This window comes from Anopheles darlingi, chromosome 2, assembly GCF_943734745.1.
Source record: "Anopheles darlingi chromosome 2, idAnoDarlMG_H_01, whole genome shotgun sequence".
NCBI lineage: Eukaryota > Metazoa > Arthropoda > Insecta > Diptera > Culicidae > Anopheles > Anopheles darlingi.
This window is the reverse complement of record NC_064874.1, coordinates 43,549,403-43,575,902: the sequence shown is the minus strand read 5'-3', so window position 1 is coordinate 43,575,902 and position 26,500 is coordinate 43,549,403. Positions and strand designations below refer to the sequence as shown.

General features: G+C 47.9%; 2 protein-coding genes across 2 annotated transcripts in view; both read left to right on the top strand.

The window, feature by feature from the left end:
* LOC125949227 (afadin) overlaps positions 1-26,500 on the top strand; it is a 130,492-nt gene that overhangs the window by 95,001 nt on the left and 8,991 nt on the right. The window lies entirely within an intron of this gene.
* Positions 25,336-26,500, top strand: part of LOC125949468 (centrosomal and chromosomal factor-like) — a 7,587-nt gene continuing 6,422 nt past the window's right edge. Inside the window, 1 exon segment of the mRNA XM_049676478.1 lies at positions 25,336-26,500. This exon segment is cut by the window's right edge and continues 844 nt beyond it. The gene's annotated coding sequence lies outside the window, so the exon portion shown is untranslated.

Genomic DNA, 26,500 nt, shown 5'->3' with positions numbered 1-26,500 from the left:
GCACAATCCGAAGAAGGGAGTGAGTTTGTCCCGAGGCGCTGGTTTTCCGTTTTTGGAGAAGTTTGCTTGGTTAAACATTCAATCTCTTCTCTTTGGTTCTGAACACACACAACAACAACAAAAAAAAACACTGAAGCTGGTGACCGACTTCAGCATCGCGGCACAGAACTCCCTTGGCGCACTGTCACGGGACGATGGTTGAGTAACAATTTGCAAAAGGCGAACGGGGGTGAGTGCTAGCTTTGTTCTGAGGTGCAATATGCATGGCCGGCTGTCAAATGCAGTCGCTGCGCTGCATTCGAAGGTTGAACCGATATGGAGATAATGCAAACATAATAATACACTCCGGACCATGTATGGTGAGCGTGAGCGGGGGGAACGTGAGGCCACGAGGTTGTCACAGGAAGCACACACACACACACGCGAGCGACCCCTTTGAATCCGCCCTCGAGGGAGTTGCACCGGAGAACGTCTATTCATTACGGTGGCCCCGCGGTGGCCGTACTCGATGTCATCGTCGTTAATGATGGTGATGGTATGCACTCGGCGCAGCAACAGCACCAGCAGCAGCAGCATGTTTCCGTCAGGCTTGGCATGCTTGGACCCCCACGTTTGGGACAGTCGACACTGGATGGGATTTGTTTCCTTTTTTCAAGCAAATCCCCGGCTAGCATCGTCATCGTCGTTCGTCCATCGGTCACGAATTGACTCGACGGTCGGGACGCTGGATTTGCATACCCGGTGCCTGTTGAGGCCCACACCGTGACCGCCTCTCCAAGGGCGAAAAGAGTTGCAGCTTTAGGCCTTTCTCGCTTTTTAACGACGATAATCTCCTTCAAGGCGGAGTTTCCAAGTTTTGATGAAGAAATTAAGAACCATCAATGCTCAACCCTCCGCTCGAAGGGCGCCTCGGTGCGTGCGCGAGCATCCTCAGCAAAGGTGTTGGTGCGATTTTACCAACCCTCCACAGTTTACAGTAATAAAAACAATAAGAAAGATGTCATAAAAGGCGGTAATCGTGCGCACGACTGTGGCGTGGCGTATTTTAAGCCATTTTATGTTGATTCGCTTCCATTTGGGAGGCGGCAGCAAGTGTCGTGAAGGTACAGTTTATTATCTCCACATCCACATTTTAATGTTCCAGCAATGATGCACCATTAAAGTTGGTTTGGATTCCGGATGATCATTAGAAGTGATCATTAGAAGTGGCGAAGGGATGACGTCATCAAATTGTGTTCAAACTCTAGGAGGCCCCCTTTCTCAAGTGGGTCATCAGCAGCAACAGCCTTGGGCGACGGTTTGACTCCCTAGACCGACAGCAACTGGACTGGCATTGGCCAGTCAAGAACATGGTGGCCAAGGAGACGGGAGCAACGGGGAGAACAGAAACAAGTTGTTACAATAATTCTCATTTTTCGATTAAATGTCTACGACCCGGGGTTGCGCCGCCCGTGTGGGCCGTACATTCCGATCATCGGGCATCAGACATCAGCTAACAGCAGCAACAACAGCAGCAAAACAAAAACCAGGCCTCTTCTCTCGACATAACATGAAACACACAACGTGGCATCCGCGAGGGACAACACGACATGGGACAGAACGAACAAGAGAGAGCGCGAGAGAGAGAGCGAGAGCGAGAGAGATAGAGGGAGAAAAGAACTGTCTACCATTAATTTGCGAACAATGTAACATGTTGTGTATTATATGCTAAAACCCGTGGCACCATCATCATCCCCCCCCGGAGGCAGAAACAGCGACGAGAGGAGACACAGACACGTTCGACAGCGATTCCGACGATGCTGCAGTGAGGGCTGAAGGGGCCGAAGGGGCAACTAACTGGGCGAAAGGTGTGGTGTGTTTGACGTCGACGAAACCTTTCGACGACATCGACGATGTTCGACTTTCGCATACTAATATATGACCTCCCGGCACCCCAGGCCACCCCTTTTCGCGTACCACTCCTTGACGCGGGGTTGGCAAACATTTGGCAATTCGTTTCCCCGTTGCTGTCCCGTTGGGTGACTGAGTCAAGGTCAGGTCCGTATATCCTACTCTGTATATAGGAAACGATTCTGTCACTTCAGCTGTCAATTCAGCACAATTGCAAATCGACGATCAAGTGTGCTGCGCCAACAAACAGGCACAGACACACAGACAACACAGACACCACATGATGCATCGAGGGACAATCGACTACTCGGGAACTCGGACCGCCAAGTCTTGGCCCCGCGGGATCCGCCGGCGGCTGTTTTGCTCCATGAATTCCCGAATTTTTGAGCCGAATAAATTTACCCAATTGTGCTGTCACTTTTTGTTGTTTGTTTCGACTTCAAGGGGTGGAGAGAAGGGAGGGGGGGGTGAGGTGAGGTACTGATCAATCTGCTGATTCACATGCGAGGGCAGCTGACTCGCTGCGCTGCACGGCGTGAATGATTCATGGGCAGACTGTGTGCAAATGATGTCATGATTTCGCGCACACGAAGAACGTCATCAATATTGGACCTGGACCTGACCGGACCTGACCTTCTTTCGTTCTCCACGAGGACAACGAGGCAGGAACCGTCTTACTGTTCCCAGTATGTTCCAATTCCTCGACAAACGTCAGTGTGGATGTGTGTCCATTATTAATCACAATATTCCGCCAGAGGGGGGCCAATACCGTACACTTCAAACCCGAAAACCGTGTTTTCAATTCCAAGTCAAGTTAAAATTGAGGGTCGCTCCGGTAAACAAGATATGCTCTCCGTCCGTACAATCACCACCGAACGGTGTAAGGCGCCATCGCTATTGTGATGATTGAATAATTGAAATCAATCAAAAGTAATACTCCAGCGCGTACGGCGGCGGCAGCAGCAGCAGCAGCAGCAGCAGCATTCCCATCATTCCCGATCACACGGTATCCGGCTTCCCATGGACCATTCCGCGGTGGACCTACTACCGAGGAACGCGGGCACGTCGCATGCTGCTGTGTCTGTCGAATTGTTCGCCATTGTTTCGCCTTCGACGTCGACGGTCCCGTCCCGTTGCGAATCACTTTCTTGTGTTCGTTTCCGAGTCTCATTTGTCCTCTGTCTCTCTCTCTCGGCGTCAGATTTTCGAACCCCCCTCTCCACGGGTTTTCTCAATCGCCATTTTTCACGATACCGCCACTGATGGCCATTGTGTGTGTGTGTGCTAACCGTTGTGCCAGACGCGAAACCGACCGAAGACCCCGAAGTTTTTGTGCAAATTTTGTTCCGCAAATCTTCGCCAATTGTACCAATTCGTTCGCTCAGTAAAAGTGGAAACCATTGTTGATGCCCCCGTACCAACCCGATCCGACCCGATCCGATCCGGTGACCCTTCCTCGTGACACGATTCCGCCGGAATGGCAAACGGAACCGCTCATTACGACGACGACAACGACGAGATTCGATTTCAATGCTGCCTCGGTAGTGCCTTGAGGGCTTTTAAGATCACCCGTTGGTCCTGGTCCCAGTAAGTACTAGACAGGGGACACTAGGGGAGTGCCGACCGCCCATCGTACCGCGCTACTAACCCAACATGCCCATTGTGACAACTTCTCCTGTGAAAATACGGTTCTTTGTCCGTAAGATTTCCTCGACGCACGACGACTCACGGCCACGAAAAGATTTGTTGTCGCTGCTGTTGCTGCTGTTGTTCGAGGGTACTCTCGTCCCCTTCTCGTCTTTCCGTCGCCTCCCGAAGATACAATCAAACTGGAACAACTGGAGCTGGACGCTCTGTAATCTGGCGGCGCAAATGGCACCAAGAAAAAAACGCCCCGGGAAATGGAATAACCAACACAACAGCAGCAGTAGGTCCGTGACCGGAGACGCTCGTCCTTTGCAAGGCGAGTCCTCGCAAACGATCGCCGTGCAACGACATAATTAATGCACCACGTCCATTGTCCCGGGCATGCATGCGTATGCGTCTGCCAACAGTCCAACCGAACAAAAAACGAAGAAAGAATGAAAACAGAAGGTTGGAAAAGCTGTGAAAAGCCGTGATCCAGCTTAAAAGTGACGATGGTACAGTGAGCCTAAGAGGGGGAATAGATAATGGGCCCCGAGACCAAATCCGATCCGATCCGATCGGTGGTGATCACTCAACGTCCTCAGCGGAATGCGGGTCAGCCGGTCAGCTGATCCTCTGCTGCTCGCTGGGAGATCGTCAGCAGAAGAAGAAGAAGAAGAAGGCTGAGGCGTCTCAGGGGTCTCGGAGGGCGGGTCTACGCCTTTTGTGACAATGGATTAGATACGGGGAATCATGCGGGAGTTCATGCGAGACGACGATGACGGTCCTTTCGACGCTCGATACATCGATACATCCGACCTTCGGCGATCATTGGATCGGCGAAGGTGAAGCACTTCCATCAATCGTCACCTCCGAGCGTCGTTACCGCTTACCATATGTCGTCGTCCTATGCTTTTGAGAATGGATCGCCCGGTTACTCGTTGAACCGTAAAAGCAGCTCGAGCAGATCAATCGAAAAAGATCAAGAGATCGAGAGGAGAAAGAGCAGACGACGAGGACGATGACGACGAGATAGGACTGTTAATCAGCATCCAAGCCTGGTGAGACGTGGTGCACAATGCAGTCGAATCCGGCCGAACGTTGGACATTCGGTCGTCAATATCCATCCTGTCCGTAGCCGGGGACAATCGCTCTTCGTTGGGTTGGGAGAAAACATAAAAACCCAAAACCCCAGAACCCGAGAGAAGAAAGCAAAGAAATCATTCGAAACCTCCTCTTTTCTCTCTCTCTCTTTCTGGCGTACGAAAAGCATAAATCAAACGGAAACAAAGGGGCGCAGCGAGGGGCTCCCGGAGGCTCCTGGAGTGCGATCGACGACGACAACGACGACGACGACGATTCAATCCGAACTCCGGACGACTGCGGACGTAAGATGAAACCCCCGGCGAGTTCCCCGGAGTTGATGCCCTGAAAGACTCCGAAAAATCCGAAGAGAGCAGCGCAATGGAAATGGAAATGGAGGTGAAGTCAGGAGGATGGAGATGGGAACAACAGCCCACCGCGGTGGTGGGATATCCCGCCACGGCCATTCCCGGGGATGGCAAATGGAGAAGACAGAGGTAAAGGCAAATTTACAAAAACACATTACGAAGACACGTTCCTTATCGCCTCAGCCGATCCATCCTTCTGTTCTTCGTGCCCTCCGGGGCCGGGTTTCTTCTTCCATTCAATGCAGCTGGCCAGCTGACTAACTGGCTGGCTGGCTGGCTGGCTGAGTGTTTACAATGGAAACGCACGGGACCACTGTGCTAATCTTCCCGGTCGCCGGTCGTCTTTGCTTATCATGCGCCGCTCATGGGCCTTCGTTCGGCGGGACTCGCCTCTCTGCGACTGCATAATATGGGCTATTGCTGTTGCCGTTACCGGGCGAAACCCATGCCGGGTATTTTGTGGGTTGTTTTCATTAACAAATCGCCGGAGGTGCCTCAACATGCTGCAATCCATGATCCCGACCGGCTCGTCCGGGAGCCTCAGGTCGTTTGGTCGTTTGTTATCTTTTTGTGCGAATGCCTCATTTTGGCCCGGTTCATGGATGAGTCAGTGAGGATTGACTGAAGGAATTAGCTGTTCGCTTTCTAGTGAAGCGCGTAGCAGAGCGTGGCTCGTTTATTCAGCAAATGTTTTTGGTAAACTATTCGAAACACATTCAGGGAAGGTTGTCTTATCCATCCGGGATGGCACATGTTGGAGTCTTTAGGTAAATGTATTTTGAAATGTAAAAGCACGGCATGGAAGCTTGGCTAAGACATTCCCGTGAAACCCTTTATTTTTATTGTTCTATTGATAACTAAATGCAATAAAAGAGGATCCTGTTTAAACAATCGACCGTTTAAGTACGATGTCCTTTCTTCCATATCGTTATTTGCTACGGGATTTTTGCATAAACACAAGAGAGGTTTTCCCTAAAACTGGCATAATTTTAACTGATAAGAAACACGTTGCCAAATACACAATTGATAAATTATCGATCGATAAACAATAACATAGAAAGTAAAATCCTTAATCTTCAGAAAGATTCTCAGAGCAGGGAAGGAAATGGTTTTTCGATAACATTTTGTAAGTAACATTCCTTTAACGAATGACTAATGATGTTGATGATGCCGATGAATGACGGTGTAGGTTTCGTCCTTTCGCCGATGTATGAGGATGCCAAGGCGTGCCTTAGCATCCCAATTTGAAGGTCTTTTTGAGATCACTCAACTTCTTTTTTAACAACTGGTAACAACTAGTGTTATTAGCTTCCAAAGGTATTTGAATTTCATTTATTTTTTCCCTTTTTTTAGCATGGTTTAGTAAATTGTGTTGTAGAATGTGTTGCAGAATGTTTTACCAAAATTTGAGATAATTTGAAGCGAAACCAAAATAACTGCAACGCTTTGTAATGCTGCGTATCGTACAGTACTCAGTACGTCTCAAAAGTCGTAATGCGGAATTTGGAATGACATTACTCTAGAGACCTTCTCATCAAACTTTGTTGATATTTTTTTTTTACTAGCAATAAAGCTAATGCTTTTTAGCAAACCCGTGATAACTTCCTTCACTTCAAAATGCTTTCAAACATTGAACAAATTTATTTCTAAAAACCCTCCCTCGAGAAGATATGTTTTTCAACGGAATAGAATTGAATTTCGATTATTACTTTACCATTATTATTATTTTTTTAATTCCTCCAAAGCTGCTTCAATTGTTCACGTTATTATTATGCCTTTCATGAAAGTAAATCAATTTTGTTTGTTTCGTCCAAACCGTTTCGCAAAGATGGAACCTTTTCCGTCCGGATTTAACGTAAGCCGTAGCTTTAAAAGGACTATAGGTCCAAGGTCCTGTTCTGCTCAAGGCACATTTTCACCCAACAGAGAGCTAGATTTTATCGGATACCGTTCCATTCACCGCACTTTATCCAAATCGGGAAACCTGATAGGTCGGCTCCGGTTCCCGGTTCCTATTTAAAGTTCTTTCGGAACCTTTTATGCTAGTTTTTGATAAGCTACCAGACCTCGCCGCAAAACTCGCCCGGCAAACATGCGACTTGCCCAGCTCATGATCGAGCGATCAGCGACATTTGCTGTCGTTGTTTAACGATGTGGAAGCATCACTTTCAGCGGTGCCAGTGTTCTGCTCCGTATGCTAATCTCGTCTCCGTCTGGAGTTCTCGATCATAATTTACGCCAGATGAAAGCCTTCGTCCCTCGTGGAAGCAATTATATGGAACCGACTCCGACGACGACGACGACTGGCTAGCGATAGTCGCAACAATGTACTTCCCCCGGGCAACATTTTTGTGGCTAATCCCCGCACGGAGCACGGAGGGATTTGAAGAAACCAATTAAATCCGCCAAAAACCCGGCGACGACCCTTTCCACTCCGGTCACACACCGGTTCGGATTCGTTCGTTGTCGATGGTTTTATTTCATTCTTACTACCGCTACCCGACCCGACGGCAACGGATCATTAGCGTTTCGAGTGGATCCGACCACGCACACAGTAAGAGAGAGGTACTGATGATCAGACAACAGCGGCAACAGCAGCAACAATCTACGAACCAAGCAGGCCTAGAGATTGTTGCTGAGCGATTTGGGAATCGTAATAAATTCTCAAAGTGCCCTTCCCTGCCGTGATCTCGTCGCTCGAACGGCGATCTCCTACCGAGCGAACAGACCTACCTCCCAGTGTTGGCACTCTGCACATGCTGCACGCTCGGTTCCACAGCATGACGAATACCATGCGCTTGTCGCATGACACATGACCGAACATGTCAACCGAGCAATGCCATCTGGGTCCGTGTGTGTGTGTGTGTGTGTGTGTGGCGAAGGCTCTGTGGCCGCCGCTCGGTTTGGTGGCCGCAATAAAAACGACGACAATGTCACTGGAACTGGTGTTATGCTTTCGCTTATATGCTCCTCCAGAATCACGTACCGGAGCCAGGAAAATTCTCAAATATCAACAAGAACGGTGCAATGGCGGCCAGGCACTACAATTACATGCCCTCGGTTCGCCTGAACTCCGAGGAGGTCTCTCTCTCTCTCTCTCGGTATAGTGCTCTCCCGCAGTTTAGGCGGCGAAAATTCGGCGGAAAACTCGCATCTCAACAGTCCCCACGGCCTTGGTGGGGGTCCTGGCCCGGCTGCAGTCTGGAGCAATCCAATCCTTGGCGTGTGTTCTGTTTCTGTTTCACAAATACACACAACAGTCATCGCCACAGTTGGCCGCGAGTTGAAATGTAATGGAACACCGTCTCTGCACTGGTACTGCATTATTGCGGAACATTACGCCAAACATAATACCATAACAACACACCGGTACCAGTGCCGGTGCCAGTGCCGGTCCGTCGCAGCAAATCGGTCGTAAATTATAATGGTTTGGCTCATTAAAAAGTCCAAGTCGCCAGCCAGCCAGCTTCCCACGCTACCGTGGCAGCTGCCGTTGCTGATGTATTGATGGTGATTTTTCGTTACAATTCCCCCGATTCCCCTGGCCCTCGACCATCACCTCCTCGTCTCAATGCCCACCTAATGGCAGACCGGGAGGGAACCAACTTTTAAAAACGACCAAACATCGGTATCGTCTTCATCGTCGTCGCCGGGCACTCCATCTGTCGCCTGTTTCATGTCACACGCGTTGCGAAGCTAATTTCAATTAATATTTATAACAGTCATGCCCGGAGTACGAGAGTGCCAGGAGACCGTGGCCCGAGCGACACGGTTTTTGCTTGCCAGCGCACACACACACACGCACACACACTCGTTTCCCGTTCGTCATCCCTTATGTTTTAGGGTTTCCCGTTGCTGGGTTTTTGGAAGATTAGGATTACAGATATGCTTCGGTTGAGGCGAAAGAGAGAGAGAAAAAAGCTAGTAGCGAGATAAAAAGACGATTTCCTGTGACCGTCGATGATGCCGGTGTCGATCGCATCCCTAAATCTACCCTTTTTTGGATCGCATCTCTTGAGCCTCTTTGGCTGCAACTCAATTTGGTCGGTTTGTGGTTGTTTTTTTTTTTTTGGCGATCGAGTAGCCTACGTTTTGCTGACGCATTATCGATCAGCAACAGCAGCAGCTACAACAACAGCAGCAACAGATCGTCAGACTGCTACCCTAGCGGCCTTTCATTACCGGGGAAACCGGGGAAAGGGGATTTTTCCTTGTTGGAGCCGACATTTATCTTTCCATTTCATCGTGCCTTCCACGGTTGAGGTTTGAGCTTTGTTTCGTTCGTTCGTTTAATGATTTGGCGTGCAGTTGCAAGATGACGCCGGAGTACGCCGGAGTACGCCGGGGTTCGGAGTCGGTTCACAGGCGTGCTGGCGAACATGCGGCATTCAAACAACAAAGCACCACGTCGATCGAGTTGCTGATCTGCGATTAATTTGGAGCGCGTTGCTGATTAAATCCAGGTCCAAGTGGAGAGCAACCTTTACCGATGGTCACGAACCAATCCGAAAGCAATTTCTCTTCTTCTTCCCATCGTTTTTCATTTCTTTTCCGGATGAATTTGCTGGCCTGAAATTCTGGCGTTTTGGTCGTAACATTTCGAGCACGAGCGAGCGAACCATCAAACCAATGATTAGGAAATTCGATGGTACCGTGTTTTTCTTTAGTTTGTTTGTACCTTTTATTGCAAAGTATTTCTTTATTAGAAGTAGGTACTTTATGAAAATAATAAATTGTCTAAAGTATTCCTAATAACTACGAATGAACCATTCAAAATTGTTTGCCTCATTACCTTCACATTTTAGCATATTTTCGAAAACCTGAAAGTATAGCCATAATTAAACGACGGCTTCTTGGAACGAAACCTTATTTCACTCCTACACTTCTTCGTGCGTCAAGCTTCAGTAAGCAAGTCTCTTTGATTTTCAAAGTGTATCGTTGTACTTAATTTATGCGGCATCCATTTCCTTCCATTCATCAAAGACATTTAAATGTCATCAAATGCTTCGAGCGCTTCTATGCACTCCTATTATGTTCTTCAAGGTTCAAAGGTTCTAAAGCATTTAAAGATATTATTACGGGCACAGTTTTGATGATCTCAAATTTCAAGGTGACTTCTTAAGTTAATTATGTGCTTTATTTGTCTCTTTTTTATTTTACCAATTGATGTCACAAAAATCGGCATTGGGGAACATCATTCCTCTTAGCGATGTGATCATATTACAATTTATGATTATTTAGCAATACTAGCAACACGTTACAAAAATCAAAGTTAAGCATTTGAAATAGTTTCCTTTGCCAGTAGAACAATTCGCTTGTGAAGCGCAAGAACTAAACGGCTTATCTAACAATATCATTATCGCTTTTAAAATTTATTTATTCTCTTAACTTACTAAACAGACATAGTTAATAATAATAGCTGAACAATGAGGATTTTTTCCTCAAAATTGTTCCCGGATATAATTATTTACCTTTAGTCCTTTATCGTTTGAACGATCAGAAATTTAATTTCGCTTTTTATGCGACTGGCACACCAATACCTGGAGACTGCTAGAGATGTTATCTGCACATCGATAAAAGTTACAATATAATAAGGGAGCTTTACATGAACGTATGAGCAAACCTCTATAATCCACAGAACCGCTTAGCAGACAGTTCTAATTCATTTTCTGATATCAGATGTAAAACATTACATTTTCCGTTTCACTCCTCGTGTGCTGCTCGATGTAAGATGCGTTTCTAAAGTCTCTCACCCCACCTCAAACCAGGGCACAAGCCCGGGGTATGGCCAGGGCTGTCCTGCACGGGGCGTTCGTTCGATTAGATTCCGATTCCGAAATCATTTCGCAAAACGGGTCGTTACAAATCGCGTCGCGATTGAAGATGACAACCATCGGGAAACGGTGGTGGCGATTTTATCAGAGTGACAGTTCCATCGTCACTCGTGTGCCGCGTGTGTCATGTGTGTGTGTGACTAACGCAGCCGTCGGTCGCCTTCATGGTCGTGCATGTTTGCGATGTTTCTAGCTGTCAAACAGCTCGCGACTCCTCGCGTGCCTCGCGTACCACGGCTGGCGGAGTGTCATAACGGCCACCAGCCAAACCCGTCTTCATGTCCTATGTCCCACGTCCCAAGCGGATCGTCTGCGTTTACCAGAGGAAGAGACAAAGACAGAGACAGAGAGAGAGGACGAACACAAACCGAGTGCAGTGCCGGTTAATGACGTGATTACTGACGTTGGTACGTCTGCGTGTGTGGCATTGGGAATCGTAGGACCGGAACCAACCAACTGAACCCCCCTTGAGAACTAGCAGCAGCTCTTTGGCTTATGCTTCTGATGCTTCTGGCGTGTCTTTGGTCTGGCCCGATGTTGGAACATCGCCAGTCCCAGTTGCGCTTCCCCTATGTGTGTGTCACCGTGACTTGTGCGAAGATGTAGCCCCCTCTCCCCGTCTGATGACGGTAGCCAAACAGCATAAAACACGGCCACGCACACACCCGGTCACACAGACACTGACGAACGTTTCGATTGGTTTTTAATGAAAACCGTTCAAGTAAAGTACCGGATCGTTACGAAACGATGGTCCCCGCTATTCCTCCTCACGTTACATCAACCTCCCGGTCCATGGCACCGGGACCGGGAGTCACTAGACCACCCTCCCCAGCGGCTAGGCCCCCAGGTTAGATGAGCATGCAATTATTTATGCTACACATTCGGTCGCTCGGTCGGTCGCATGCGGACGTTGAACGAGTTTTGAGCGACATTGTCTTGCGCAAACAATGCTGTTCCTAAGTCAAATGCTGGCCTCCTCTCCCCATGCACCATGGTCCCGGTATTTTTTTATTGGTAAAACTCATTCCCCTTTTTGCAAGAGATATTCCACTCCGTTCAAAGCACTTATCATTCTCGGTCGTGGGTTCCATGGAAAGTGTTTTGAAGAGCGGTCCTATCCTCGCGCTTAAGCCCCCAATCCACGTTCATGCACGGAACTCTGAACCAATCCATGGTGCGTCACTATCCATTGTATCAATCCAAGCTCAAATCCTAACTACAAATTCAATGTGAAGTCAATTCGGGGATTACAGCAGCATAAGCAACGCGAGTCATTTTATGTTCAACCGGCAGAACGCACCAGACGGCATCGGTAATGAATTCGTATTAAAATGCTTTTTCAGCTTCTTGGCAAAATGTGCACTTCCTCGTTGTACATTATGCAAATTTTTAACTGGAAACAACATCTTATAAATAAAACACGAATAGGAAACTTATAGGCCCCTATGTCCTTATGGTGTACAAATGTTTAAGCATCACGCAAAATGCACCGGACCGATCATCATTCAAACGTGGCACATACATATGTTACATATTACCACCAGTCTATGAGTACGACCGCGTTTGAAGTCAGCATACCACCGACAAATGGTTGTTTTTTAAGGAGAAGAGTCCGTTTTTCAAGCCATTGCTGAGCTTGAACAGTGTTTTTCCATAAAAAACAATGTTTTATCAACACACGAAAATCGTTTTGATCCATTTTTTGACGATGGCAAAGTACCGTTAATTTTTATCAATATAGCTTACTTGGTTATGTTTTGAATTACATCAAATTTTGACACATCTCATCCGAAGGTTGGCACATCTGATCTTTGGTCTGTAAATGGTATTATTGGCACCATCTCTACACTAGTCCCGGGACTTATTGAAAGATGTGTTATATGATCTAACATACTTTTCTAAATTCTATAAATGATATCGTGCTAGAAAAACGATAAAAAAGACGATCTAATGAAAGAAGACCAATGAGAGCTCGTCTCAAATCGTATACCCGCATGAAATGGAGTAAATCCACTAGTTATAAATGAAATTAATTGCTGAAAAAGGGAACAAAAATCAGCAAAACAACTTCTCTTCACATCGCTAGCTGAAAACTCTAGGAAATTCGTGGATTTATCAACGCATGGTCGTGGATGGGGGGCTTTAGGCCCACCAACGGCTAGAAGGATCTAGGATAAAAACCGGAGGCAGCTGGAGTCGCATACAGTGCCCGCGTGGTTGTTCTAAGGCCCCCACTCCCTACTCCTTCTTTCTCTCCCTCCCACACACACAACATAACCATCATTCATCGTTCGTTCAGACGTTGGATGGTTTTGAGGCCATGTTCTGAACGACGATTCGACTCCAACGTCGACGACTGCCAAGAATGTATGTTAAGAGAAGCGGCGAGGTGGGGGAGGTCTGGAACAAACGACGACGACACAACGACACTCGTCATTCAATGCATGCCCCCCCTTAGCACAGCGCCACAACCCATTTAAACAACTCGCTGCCGCTTCATCAACAATTGTCATCATATTGTCTTCGAGTCGTTCCCGGGGTCCCGGGCGACCCCATCGCTGTCATTGTGGCTTTTATGGGGCCCGACGATGACGAAACGACGGTGGCCGATGTGGCCAACGACGCCGGCGACGCGCAGTCGTTATCGTTATAATAATATCCATTATTCTTCCGGACCCCCCCCGCGGGTCGCTCGCTGGCCCCACCCCACAATCACACGAACACTTTCTTGAAGCTCTCCACGCTCAGGAGGGAGGTCAATGCTGTTCCTGCCCACAAGCTTCGATGTTCGTCCCTATCGCACTCTCTATCGCGCCTCTTGGGCATTTATTCTGGAAATTACGCGGCCAGCGTGTTTATTGTTGAGTGATTTTAATGAATGTGCGCCGCTTGTTCAGAATCCCTTCGTTCCTCGTTCCTCGTTTCATTTCATTTCTTCATTTTCCGGTTGGAAGGCAGGCAGGCAGACGGTGGGGTTTGGGGTGAAAAATGGACGCAATCCTTTTGCTTCCCTTCTCCACCGCGGATCCGCTTTTCCCCCGGGGGAACCATTTTCGAAACGAAAAGGATTCCAATCGTTTGTAAATGGGCATCGATTGAGCACCAGCTCCAGCTCGAGCAGCACGAGAATTGTGGAACAGGAAACGGTCGTTTCTTCTCCAGTCGTGTGCCGTGCCTTTTTGTGCGCCACAAGCACAACGATTGGTGTGCGTGAAAAATGATCCAACCAGTGTCCAAGTCCATCCATCCTTCATCATCTCCAGATCCCACGTTACAGACGATTGTCTTTCGAGTGGAAGTAGCGTCTTGGGACATTCCCTTTTCGGTGTACAAGTTACAGTTCGCTTTATCTCTCTCGACGATTTGTCTTGCTTATAGAACAACATAGAAAGATTTCAAAATCAAATGCAATTAATTGCGATCCAAACCGAAACCTCTGCGGTCTACGGATGGCTGAATAGCTTTTGTGCGTTTAGCATAAATCTCTCCCTCTTCCCAACATCATATTCATGCAATCAAATCCGGTATCGCATCTCTCCTTCTGCCAAACAATGCACCAAAGAAAACGAGGGGGAAATCCGGTCGGTAACGTATCTGTCTTCGTTATTAATATTCTGATTTTTTAATAGGAATTCAGCGATGTTGACTCGTCGCGGAGGGAAACATACTTTACCGAGGAATGTTTTACACACACACACTCACTCCGGCAAGGGAGACCGTTCGTTCTACCCGTCGGTTATGGGTGGGTTGTTTCCTCGACATCTCGCAGGCGCGCCCGCGGGCTCATCCCTTTCGCGATGACGAGCCTACGCCTACATTCCTTACCTCGCAAGCCAATAATCCCTTATGCTGGCCCCCGCCCCCCGTGGGAAAGGCACCATATTCCAATCTCGCCGGAAACCACTTAAACCTTTGGCAGTAATATTAGCTCTCGTAATAATGATAATAGAAATCCGAAATGGAAAAAAAAAGTCCGTACGAACCGTACGACCACGAGGTACCTTTTGCCTCTTTTTAAAGAGACTGCTGCTGATGCTGCATTGAGAAGGATAAGCGTAGAGCAGACAGCAAGAGAGAGAGAGAGCTCAGCAAAAGAATAAATCTAATCCTTTTGCGAAACCGGGGGTTAATTACCCTTCCGAAAATACGTAGAATAATAATAGATACCCTGCGCCGAAGCCGCTGCCCTCGTCGTTGCCGTCGCAGCGAATACAAAACCGTTCATTAGACCGGCGAAAGGATGGATGACTAGAGCATAGCCGCACGTCTAGCTAAACCAGTTCAACGGGAACGGAGGGCCTTTTTGAAGGCTGCGCGCATAATGAACTCGAGATTCGTTGTTGATGAACGTTCTGCAGCTCTGCAACCGTGCCGTCAGTCAGTCTAGAAAATGCATTTCCGAAATGAGTTTCTTGCATTACAGTTCAGAGTTGGGCAAAAAATGAAATGTTTATGCTGAAAGAAATGCATTTGTTTCTTGAGTTGATTGCACTAAAGTTTAAAGCAGTGGCAAATAGCATCAAATTTAAGAATTTGCATAAATTTCTTCAAATGAAAACATTTAAACGAACTTTGGCACATTCTTGGCGAAGCGAGCACTTTGCTATGTTTTACGGCCAACCTTTCTCTTCAACATATTCTAAATGAAGAATTTCAGTGACTTTTGCAGCAGCAGATATTGACCACCATTGAGACATTGAAATGAAATGTGAACGTTCCTTTTTTGCTCATCTCGTATGTCGATCGCATAGGAAAAGGACACAGAGTTCTCTTGTGAATACCCAGGGTTTTCGCATTCATTGTTTGCTTGCGAATGGTTACAATGAACCTTCAGAAAAGATATACAAGACAAATTTATTGATTTATCTCGAAACCATTGTCAAAAAATACGTACGGAACACAAACGATGGAATATGCTAAACTAATTAGGCATTCTGTTGGTCAAATGAAGGAACAAAACTTCAATTAACCCGCTAGCTAGTAAATTCAATCATTGGGCATACTTACACACTGCTTAACAATCTAATCTAATTATCGTATCTAATTTTTTTTTTATACAGCGTCACGCTATGCCCTGTTTAGAATTCGAATGGCTTGAGTATGCAGCTCATTTTGCAGAACCGCTTGGATGATTCAAGCTAAAAATCGATCCTCTTCATCCATTTGAGTGCCACGTTCAATCCACTTCATAACTTTTCGATCCATTTCTATCAATGTTCCGGTTTTATGCAGTCGACAGTCTGGGCGTCTTGCTTGCAACCCTACATCTGACCACACTAACGAATTATGGTCCGGGGCCCTAATTATTAATTCACATTTAGTCGTTAGAGGCCATGAATATTAACCCGACTACACAAACATACTTTAGGCACAATAACTTTGCCTCCAGTGGACCAAATGTCATGAAATTTTGGCAGGAGTTCAGGAAAGGATTTACCTTTCAAATACATGTACCCACGTCAATGTGGCGTCACCAGAAATGTTCCTATTGAAAAAGTCCTGCGACAGACAATATAGTATAAGCCATTATCGGACTATAATGAATCATTTGTTGTCATTATTTTCCTAACGCTGTAACTGCACAGCCAGAGATAGAGAGAGCTGAATGAATATTCCCCATAAGTCATTGGAAATGAAAATCAAAAAAGCCAAAAAGAAAAAAACACAAACAAGCAAAACCATCCAAGAAGGCGGAGAGCACTTTCCATCGCAAGTTTTGTTTCGAAAGAAAATATTTTCGGAAAACGGTTTGAGGTCGATTAGCAGGCTGGCCACAAGGAATGCATTTGCGGAAATCAACGAACCACACATCCGACCGCTACGTGCCTCCTTTTTTTTTTGCTACAATTCTTAATGGGCTTCCATGGGAGACCCCCGAGGGGGCAGGCAGCCTGTGCTTGTCCTGTGTCATTTGGAGAGTCCATTAGTCGCTGCCGTCGCCGCCGAAGCCGCAACGCTAAGGGCGCCACACGATGGCGGCGACGGCGACGACCACGACGATGAGCCTTCGAGGTAATGTAATTGTATAGTAATTACCGTTCTAATTATCCTGCTCTTTGTGCGTTTTCCTCGGCGCCCCGAACCGGAGCTGAACTGGATGGAGATGGGCCATCATGCATCTACTGCCGGAGCTTCCCCTCGAGAGAGCCTTTATCGCGGGGCTCATCATGAGCACGGTAGCAGCAGGAAGTGGAAAATATGATTTGAGAAATTGTAGGTTACACAGAACGAACGAGTGGAGTGGAGTGGTGGTGGCTCGTGGGGTGATTTGAGGCACTTACAAGATTGCAGATCTCTCAAACACAAGCACATATGGGCTCTCGCCTCCATCTTTCTCGCCAAGCTAATTGCTTCTGTGCGTGTTTCGAAGGCGAAAGGAGACGAAAGGAGCTTCCCGGACACCCCCCCGGACCCCCACCCCCGGGCCGAGCAAGGGCCAAAAAATATTTGAATCTCCGCCGCACCCTTCTTGGTACAGCAGTCTGTCAGTTCAAATCGAAACCAAGTCAACATAAAACCCCCAAGAGCGCAGCAGCAGCAGCAGCATAAACGAGACACGGAACATGCTCGCTGTACGCTTCAAGCCCCTCCCGCGGGTGTGTTAGAGACGTTTCGTCGTTCGAGCCAGGGGCCAAGGTGGCGTAAATGATTATGAGTTATTAAATTTTAATTACCCACCGCGAGAAGCCCCCCCCCCCCCCCCCCCCCCCCCGGAGGTAAGTACAACCGTCGCGCGAGAGCGGTATGTACGCGGTTCGAGGTATCGTTAATTATCGTTTTGTGACGAGAAGAGAAGAGTTGCCAGCCTGCCAGTCGAAGCAGCGAATCGAAGCAGAGGATGCGCGGTGCGATGCGAATGTCTGCCGGTAAACGGGAATGTACGATCTGGCCATGTACCGCCAGCATGCACCAGCAGAAAGTCATTTTTCGACGTTGTGCATTCGCATGTCCCGCATATGCATCCTGATGATGTCTGTTCACGAGTTGAGCTGGGCGCACCCAGCAAATTGCACACTTTCGTGGCTCCGTTGGCCTCCAATTTGGGGGGATAGAATCGTGAAACTTTTGCGACGCGACAAACACGAACGCGTCGTCCCCTTTCGCTGATGGACACTTGTTTTCGTTCTTCCGTCGTTTGTTTATTGTTTCCAAACAACGTTTTGCTTCAACGGCAAAGACGCATATACGAGGTTTAGAGAGAATGAAAGAGAGAGCAACAGAGAGCATCTAAACAGAGTGAGAAGGAGAGCGAAACATGTCAATTTGCAATGGTTCCACCAAAAACATACCAAACAGAATGCAGAAGGAAAGAAAACAGTCGCAAGGCAAAAAAAACAACGAAGCGACGTGTCTGCTCCAAAACACTAGGTCACTACCTCGGTCCACCTCGGTGGGAACGCCATGACACTCACACACACACTCACACAAACCGCGGAAACCGCGGCCTTAAGGTTAATTCAGGCCGAAAAAAGAGTCTCTGTTTTAAAGACTTTTTGTGTAGAAATCATTCAACTTAATTTTTTCAAGTGAATATCATATTAAACGTTAACTTTTAAAGAAAATTTGGCTCTATTTTGGGGTAGAGTTATTAAAAAAATACGTTCATGGCATCCAATCTAGAAAGGCAAGCCTGCAAAAATGTACTTTTTGCGGTGCCCATCGTAGCCACGTGTCGGGTCATCAGAAGTATACAAATCAATATTTTTTTGTTAGATTATAAGTTTATCCGGATACCTGGATACCGTCGATTTTTTGTTAAATTTTCAATTTTCCGATGTTTGGCAGATTTTTGAAGTTGGAAAAGTAATGCTATTTACAATTTAGCCTCAAAAAACAAGTTTACGATAACTTTTGAAAAAAGATATTAACAATTTTTACAAAAAACCGACGGGGCTACCTGGCAAATAGTGTATAGATTATTGCACATCGATCGGACCAGTAGCTTTTAGCTTCGATGGTCACTAACTTTGTAAACTTTGGTTTTGAGAATCGATTATCAAAGTAACGAGATGCATTGGGCATTGTATAAAGCGCCGGTTTTCAAAATTCAATATCTTTGTCAGTTTTGCTTCAATCGATCCAAAAAATTCACACAATACTCATGAAGGGAGCAAACATTCAAGAAAAAATGGTAAAAGTAAATGTGAATTTAAAAAATTAAATGCCATAGCCTCCTCCGTCTTAAGACCGATTCACTCGAGAACCGAACAGCGACTCACTTGAAACGTCGTTTGGAATGGAACGGCTCAGCAGAATGGCACAATCGATTCGCGGGGACCCAGCGGGAGGGAGGGTAGACCACCTAATGGCATACCAATTCCCGTCCACGATTCCAATTGATTGGCCCCCCTAACAGACGCGCCGCCATCACTCTGTCTCGGCGAAAGGATCTCGATTGTAAAACCTCCTCTCGGTCGGGCACCGAACCGAGATCAGAGGCGGATGATTAAGGCCGGTCAGGGCAGCAAACAATTCTATCTCAAATTGTCCCCCCCCCTTATTCAAGCAATGTCCAGCGAGCTTATCGAGCTCCGGTGACGCTTCGCGATAGCGTAGATTGTTCGAACGAAACGAGAACAGCGCGGCACGTGGAGTGATAAAGATCCAACTCGATCGACCAACTGTGACTGTGACGCCGAGTTGCAGCCGGTAAGAAACCATTAAAATGATTTCCATTCCGATTGCATCATCATCCTCATCATCGCCGTAGTCATCATCAAGAAGTCTACCAGCAGCACTCGGCAGTCAGCTGCTGCTGGCCGCTGGGATGACAGCAAAGACTTTGGAGTGCACTGTGCCGCGTTTGTGGAGAACCCACCAACTTCTTGCCGCTCGCTTGCTGGCCGCAATATACATAAATATCGCATTTAGAGCCCTCATGCTACATACATATTACATTATTTTTATTTCGGTCCCCAGGCCCAGCGGTACCCGGTGGCCCACGGTTCGTGGTCGAGGCCATGAACTGCCACCATCATATCCGCCGGACGCCTTGTGGCTGCTGGCATCAGCATCAGCATCGGCATTCAGGAGCAGCAGCAGCTGATGCACGACGGTCACGACAATGCCGGTTCCTCCGGTGGTGGCCTCGACCAAGTCGACAAAAACAAAAAACGCATCGCAAAGAGAGCGAGAGAGAGAGAGAGAGAGGATGGGAATAAATTGTAATACACTGTTTGTATATGTGTTCATAAATAACTTGGCCTGGTGCAGCATCGCAGCATAAAACTGCTGCTCGCGCAAAGCTCAACAAACCATGCACGGGCAGCAGAACAAACTCGGGGATTAGCTTTCGATGCTGGTGGCTGCGGCTTGTGGTTCGCCCACTTCTTGCTGGATTATTATTTCTTTTTTTTTTTTGTCGGTGGGAAGTGGCGTGAAGGGCTCCCAAACACATCCAATTCCGAAGCTACAGCGCGTTTTTCTTGAGTTTTTTGGGGCCGGTTTTATGATGGTGGTGGTTTGAGTTGTTTGCAGCACCGTCACCATCATCGTCGTCTTTGCGCTGCGCACGGTGTGTCTGCCAGACCAGATTGACTGATCGGCTCGAATCGGAATCTGGTGAAGCAAGGAACGACGGGGTGGAAGGAGGATTACAATAAAACTATACAACCCGGGACCGCCTCGCTTCGATCGTGCATCGAACGCGCGCGCACACACGCACGCGGGATTGAAAGATGATTTAATTAAAATAATTGAAAGATTTATTCCCTCTACGGAGGAACGCTCTACGGAAGAAGGGTGGTAAGGGTTGCGACGAATGTACCGTCATCGTCATCGGGGATGCGATCGTTTTTTCTGCTGTTTTATTTTCTGCTTTCTCGCTCGCGATCGCCCGATCGGGCGTTGGCCCGTTTGCGCCTTAGAACCTTTCCACCAACAATCATCGCAGGCAACGAGGCAATCCGCCGGCCAGACTGAAAGACAGACAGACAGACTGTGGGCTGCATCATCACCACCATCACCATCATCATCATCATTTCGGGCTCGTTTCGTTTCGGTTTCGGATTAATTATCCTTTCGATTGTGATGGGCCGATTGTGTGCGTCACGGAGGGGCCAGGTTAGGGGGTGAAGGGGGGGGGGGGGTCCGCCGCCTCCAGCAGAGAGCCGCCCTGTTGGCCCGCGGCGAATTAAGCGCTTCCACCGAAAGTGAAGTCGAGAGAAGTAAAAAAAAACGAGAAACATTAACCGGTGGTGCGGTGCCGACCCGGTTCCCTCCCGCGTGACTCCGTGCGTTGCGACTCGTTAGTTTCGATGAATGAGGTGATTTTATCCGCCATCCATCAGTGCCGCCGCCGTGGCCGCCGCGGCCGGTGGCCGTAATGAACCGACAGGGTCCAGCTCCAGCGTTTTATGATGGTTAATTTTGGTTTCTTTCTATTTATTTCCTCTCCTATCGCAGGGGCGTTAGATAAGCGATCTTCTCCGTCCCGTTCTCGGTCGGCTGTGAGTGGCGATTGGAGTCGAGTCGTGTCGAGTAATTGGAACCGGTAGAGGTCCGGTGGAAAGCGGCGGATTGTGCGGGACCAATCGCAATGTCACCAGGATGGTCATTTGAGACGTTCCGAGATAACGTCACGGGGACAGATAAAGAGAGAGAGAGAGAGAACAAACCAAAGTACTTTTCTGGAAACTCATGAAATGCAGCCAGTTTCGGTCGTTTTGCAGGACGAAAACGAGGAAGAAGGTAGCAGCGAACGAGCATGCGACTATTTTTGTGCCCAAAACAAACGTCATTGGTGTAAGATAAGGTCCTAATCTTTCAAGCAGACTTTCTACCAAACTAGCGTCTTCGGAATAACGCCCTGATGCAATGTGGCATATTCTTTCTTGGGTACTTTATAACCAATCAGTTGAATAAAAAGGTACAATACTATATCTAAGGTACGAATGGGGATAGCATGGAGATTTGTAGACCTTCAGACCTTTCAAAAACCTTCAAAACAAGTTGCAGCGATTGTTAGAGGCCAACGTGTAACTTTATACCGCCCAAAACGATATCTTCCTCGATGGCCGTTTTCTAACACTACAGGTAGTCGGTCTGGACGCGCTAGAAAATTATGAAATCATTTAAGATTTCATATTAGATTATGAAATCATTTAAATTAATAAAAAACGAAGCGAAATACTGCAAGATCCTTTCGAATATTGACGAAAGAATCAAATATTTCTCGCTATCCTCACCAAATCGATTGATCAAAGATAATTTCAAATGCTTCAACTAGAGCCTAGGATGATAAATCAGTCGAACGCTACACAAATCTATGCCCTTGCGCAATGCGAGTTCGAAACAGTTGTTGTCCTCTGACAAGAAATTATTCATCATTGATCTACCAATAAATTGACGCTCGAATTGAATTTATTTCACCCTCAAGGATGTCTCAGAGACCACAAAATGTATGTTCATTGCCAAACACCCGGTTGCAATCACGTTGTTGGTGATCAGTTTTGTTTAATGGCTGTAGTTTCCATAAAAACTGGCGTTCAAAAGAATACTAAAGCCTACCGTGGACATTTTCATCAAAACCTCTCTCTATTATGCCTCTAAACTAAATATCGTTTATTACTCTAAATGGACTAAAGCATGGTTAACGGAGATAGTAAAATATTTGTCAAAAGATGTTTGACCGCAGAGTAGACTCTATTTTTAGGTGAAGACGTGTGGATCATTCAACACTGATCCTCGTTCGTTGACAGCATTCTATCGCAATCCTATTTTACAATGATGTGTTCCTCAATTTCCTAATCTCTCGGGAAAAATCAATTGAGAAACACTATTGTTGTGGCAAATACATTCTAGAGCAAAATATTGTTCTCTACAGCCAGAAAAAAAACACCTGAAAAGTGATCAAAATAGAAACGCTCAGAATAGTCACCGCTTACTCAGACTCGGCACTCGAATTAGGCAGCCCACCGAGAGCCGGGAGTCAAGCCGGGGGCCCGTTTTTAGTCGTAGCAACCACGCGCGACCATCATTACCTCGTTGAATCCAGCAGCAACGCGATTAGTGGGCCATTGCTCCTATGATTCATGCCGCGTAATCATACCGCATACCACCAGGCCTCGGCATTCGATTGGCCCCACGCTTCGCTTTGTCTGGTGGAAGCGGGGTGGTGCTAGGGACCGCGAGTAACGAGCACTAAATGGCGATGATTATGCTACTTTCCGTCGCTAAGCAAAACCTCATTACCGAGAGCCTCCGCTACACCCGCGTCATGTGTTGTTTGTTGTTTCGACCACTTCACCCCCCTCCTCCACACTCCCGGGTCCGGGTTGTTGTGCACATTAGCTTTCGCAAAGTCGGCCATTTTCTGTGGCAAAAGAAGGCGGAGCACTTTTTCAAACTTTTGCTGCCTCAACAGCTGCTGCTGCTGCTGGCTGGTCATTCTTCTTGAGCTGCACAAACTACATTAAACTCAGGATTGAAGAGATAGAGAGAGAGAGAGAGTGAGGGTCTGAGGATGTATCGATGGAAAGACTAATCGCCTGCCACCCCTTTTTGGGCGGAATTGGGCGGCGAGCGATCAGCAATCGATGAGGAACGACGACGACGACGACGACGATCACTCGTCCGCTCGCTGTAACATAATCTTAAAAGCCGTCATCTGAGCCAATCCCTTGCCATCAGCATACCACTTTAGAGCCTCTTCATCTCCTCCTCTCTCTCACACCACCCCCTTATCTGAAGCATCCTTCATTCATTTCCGTCCGACGATCTAATGACACTCAGCACAGTCCGCTCAGTCGGACGCATTAAAGACCATCATCCATCGTCATCGAGCGCCCGCCACCCGGGTCGGTGGACGCATTGGGACGGAAGCGAGACTGAAAGCGCAACATAAAACCACGGAACCACCCCCCGCGCGGGCTGAAGAAGCATCTAGCGAGAAGATGCCATAACCGGAGACCTCCCGTGCGTACCCTTCCTCGGTGTAGGTCTCGTATTCGGATTGCATGCAGCATCACCGTCGTCCCGCCATCATCGTCATTCCGTCTCGCGGTTTGTTCCCGTGCCGCGAAGGTAGTCGGTCGGTCGGTCGGTCGGTACCGGTGGACATGTTACCTGCGCGAGTGGCCCTCGTATGCGAAAAGGGTTAACGAAGGGAACGCCGTAGGTGGGCGGGCTGCAACATTGCTACTCTCCAGTGGGAGGGTAGAGGGAAAGATGACACACTGTGCTTCGAAGGGAAGGGAAAAGGTGGTGGTGGTGTGGTGAGGTGTGGACGCAGGCAGAGATGGGCAGATTATGTTGGGCGAGCCACCCGCCCCCCCACCGGTATGGTGGTAATGGTTAATCGAATAACAAGAGACATCAGGGCATCGCGGCTAGAAGGGATAAGGAGAAGGGTAGGGAAAGATGGGTCGACGGACTGGATGAGCAGAGAGCGAGGGAAAGAAAGAGAGAGAGAAAGAGAGAGAGAGAGAGAGAGAGAGAGAGAGAGAGAGAGAGAGAGAGAGAGAGAGAGAGAGAAAGAGAGAGAGAGAGAGTGCGCTGGACATGATGAGTGTGATGAAGTGATGTACGATGATGATGATGATGAGATGATGCTGTTGGGCGGAGAAGACCATGCTCATCATGGATAGGCAAATGGTGGTGGTGTTAAGATGACACTTTACTAGCGAGCGAGACATTTGGGCGAGTTTTGTCTCGCTCTCACCTCCGAGAGAAGATTTGTTCCGAACGAACCCAACACACGACGAGCAGCGCAGCATAATCGGTACACCGGTGTGCGTTTGTCTCCAGTGCATCGGGATATGCTGTCGGAAATTATGTTCAGAGATGCTGCACTTGCGGTACCGGGAGTTGTATAAGCGTGATTTGAAGAGATATTTACCAAACAAAACCTCCAATAATATAAGAGATCAATCTAGCAATTACGATGCTTTCATTTTGGTGTTTTGTAATCCGCGAAAGCAGCCAAAATGTTGGCAAAAGACATCCAACTGCTGGAAGGTTTGCCACCACTGCCATTTCCTCGATGGTGTGTGTGTGCGTGCCCTTTAAACGAACGTGCTCACTTGCGGTTGTGTGTGAGTGCATTCGCCGCCTGCTACGCGGTGGTTGGTGGAGAAGAGTGATTTTAAACAATCGATCGCCACACTGGTGTGCGTGCGTACGGGACCGAATCAGCTGGAAACACTATCCGCCATTGGAACGTGCGCGAGCACGCCGCAATTCGGGCTCTCTGGCGCACACCAGCGTGCGGGATTTCCTCGTCAGCTCGCTCCGAATAGTGTAGAATGACGGAACGACGGGGCCGTCGATTGGCGCACAGCTAGTGTGCGTACCAGCCGGGTCGGTTCGGCTTTTTGCGCGTGTGTGCGTGCAGGCGAAGTTCGCTGGTCGGGCAGTATTGCTTTCTCACTCATTCTCCTTACGATTTATCTTTCTTTCTCCTTTTCTCTCACACGCTCTCTCTCTCTGGCTGGCGATCTCTCTCCCGTTTCATCGCTCTCTCGCGATCTCTTGCTTGTTTTTCAAGGGAACTTGGGTTCGAATGGAAGTTAAGCTAGCTCGGCATGGCAGTTGAGGGGCCGAGCCCGAAAAAGCAAGATACTAACCTTCCAAGGAAGGAACCACGCGCGAGCCGTCGTTAAAGCAAGAAACGAGGCCCTTGTGTAAGAGCAAGAGCAGTGACTAAGAGAGAGAAAGAGAAAGAGAACGAGAAACAGTGAACAACAACAGCAGCAGCAGCAGCAGCAGTGTAAAGTGCTGAGGAGTAAAAATATCATTAAAGAGCTCGGTGTTACGGAGCCACTCTTCTACTACTTGTTCTTTGTTACGTTGTTCTCGCAGAGTGTGTGGAATGTGAGAATTGTGGAGTGCGCGCACTCGCCCGAAAACGGAAAAGCCCTAAAAGAGAAAAAGAGTGTGCAAACGAGCGAGCGAGAAGAGGAAGAAGAAGACCGTGGTGGAATCTGTGGTGTGTGGCTGCCCTCTCTGTGATAACGAGCGGATAAGTGGTGGTACATGTCCTGCGAAAAATCGTGCAGCGCAGGCCAATCGATAGTCCTTCGCAGATCGTGCGAGCAAGGAAATACAGAGAAAAGTGTGCAGCAGGAGCAGTAGGCCGGTGTGTGATATTGTGTGCCCGTAGCAGCAGCAGCAGCAGCATCAGAGGAGCCTCGGAAGTGTCAAAATCAGGTCAATCCAGACACACTCACACGCACAGTAGTGCCTGCGGAAGTGTCCCTGCGGTGGTGTGTTGTTTGACCGTTTGCGATAGTCAAGTCAGTCAGTCGGCAACAGCAAAGTCAGTTTTGGTGGTGATTGTGGTGGTCGAAAAGCTGGAAAATAGCTATCAACGAAGGTCGTTTGTTCCGTGATACTCCGAAGGAAGTGAAACGAAGCCGGGTTTTCTGCGCAGTGCACCTTTGTCAGTGTGTGTGTGTGTTTGCACCTAAGAAAAAGGAGCCGCCATCAAGGAGCCTGCTGACTTCTGTTCCGTTTCGTCCGGAAGTCACCTAGAAGCAGCACCAGCAGCAGCAGCAGCAGCCCGTTGACCGTTTTGCCGTCGGCAGCAGCTTCAGCCCAACACCCCGATCAGGATTACTCTCGTTCAACGGTGCGTGTGCGGTGTTGACAGGAACCAGCAAAAGTGCTAGTGAAGAAAAGGCAATCGAATCGAAGTAAGCGCAGGAGAAGAAGAAGGCTTTTCCAGCAAACGGAAAACGACAAAGTGTGACGTCGGTGGTG